This window comes from Loa loa (assembly GCF_000183805.2).
Source record: "Loa loa unplaced genomic scaffold supercont3.200, whole genome shotgun sequence".
Taxonomy (NCBI): Eukaryota; Metazoa; Nematoda; class Chromadorea; order Rhabditida; family Onchocercidae; genus Loa; species Loa loa.
This window is the reverse complement of record NW_018108380.1, coordinates 17182-19075: the sequence shown is the minus strand read 5'-3', so window position 1 is coordinate 19075 and position 1894 is coordinate 17182.

Genomic DNA, 1894 nt, shown 5'->3' with positions numbered 1-1894 from the left:
GAAAGAAAAAAGAAAGATAACATTTTGGCGCATTTTTAACAAAAAAAAGAAATTATGAATATTTTTTTCTTTGAATTATTAAAAAGTTAACAATTTTAAAATTAGACAATATCTGAATGACGATAAGAATTTTGTATAAATTTAAATTACAGAGAATTTAAAATTGATTATATTCAAATGTTTGAGTCGTTTTTTTTGATTTTTCTAATGTTTTGAATGCGGCGGAAAAAATTTAGTTTTTTCTTTTTTTTGTTTTTCTTGTTGTTATAAAAAACAAAATTTGAAACAATCATTTAATCTAAATCGAAAAATCTATAATTATCATTCGATATATTTTTATTGAATTTTGAATTGAATTTTTATTGAATTTTTGAATTTTTGTTTGCTTCAAATATTCATCCTTGGCCTGTTAAAAAATTAAATATATATATATAGTGATAGTCAATTATCATATATATATATATAATCATTTATTATCATTGATATATATAATCATTTATTATCATTGATCATTAATATATATAATCATTTATTATCATTGATCATTTAAAAACTTAATTTTTCATAATCATTTCAAAACTCAAATATATAATGACAGTCATTTATCAAATATATATGCAATCATTTATTATCATTGATCACTTAAAAACTTAATTTTTCATAATCCTTTCAAAACTCAAGTACATAATAACAGTCATTTATCAAATATAATAAATATATATAATCAAAAATATATAATCATTTATCACATTTTTGGTAAATGATTTTTATCAAAAAATCATTTATCAAAAAAAAAAAATCAAAAAATCATTTATCAGAAACATATATATATATATATATATGTTAAATTTTGAAATCATAAACATTTTAATGATTGCATATAACAAGCAAATAAATTTAGAATGAATGAAAAGAGGTAATATACAAATATTGAAGAAATGTATTTTTTTAAATTACTTAAAATTTTCAACAAATAATTATCGCAATTATCTATCGGACAAATATTTTTTTCTTTTATTTTTTTTTTAAAAAAGAAAGAAAAGATAGTAAAACAATTTTATAACTTCTTTACATTTATCTTTTATTTTGGGAAGAAATATTTGATAGATTTATTTTAATGTCTTGAAAATTTTCTTTGCAATAACAATTTTATTGTCTCATAAAAACATGCAACAATTTTCGTCTCGTCTTTTTTTTAATATTAGCAATTGTCAAATCAATTTAGTTAAAATTTGATTTGAGAGAGAGAGAGAGGAAACATTTAAAATTGTTATGTTAATTGTAATTTCGAAAATTTTAAGCAAAAAAAAAAATTAACAAAAATTAGGAATGATAAGATGAAGTTTGAATACTTGCAAATTCATATAAGATTGTGTGGTTTAATTTCAGAATAAATATTAAAAATTTTTTGAGGTATAAATTGGATTTCTTTAATAATTAAATACAAGAAATGGTTCATAAAAAATTATATAAATGAAAGCTTAAGAATTAATTTATTAAAAAAAAAATGAAAATGGAAGCTTAGGAATTAATTTTTCATAACAACATAATGAAAATTAATTTAGGGTAATAACTACCATTACTGTAATTCATTTCAACTAATTATCATAATTAAGTAATATTTGGTTATAGGTATTATTCTTAAAATAAAATAAACTTTTACAAGGATCGATAATTACATAGCACAACGAATGAGACAAGAAAATATCCGTCAAATTACCATTTCATATGTTTGATCAGTTAATAATAATTTTTATTAATTTCATAAATATGATAACGTTGATGACGATGATGATGATGACGATAATAACAACAACAATAACAATAATAATAATAATAATAATAATAATAATAATAATAACAATAATAATAATAATAATGATAATAATAATAA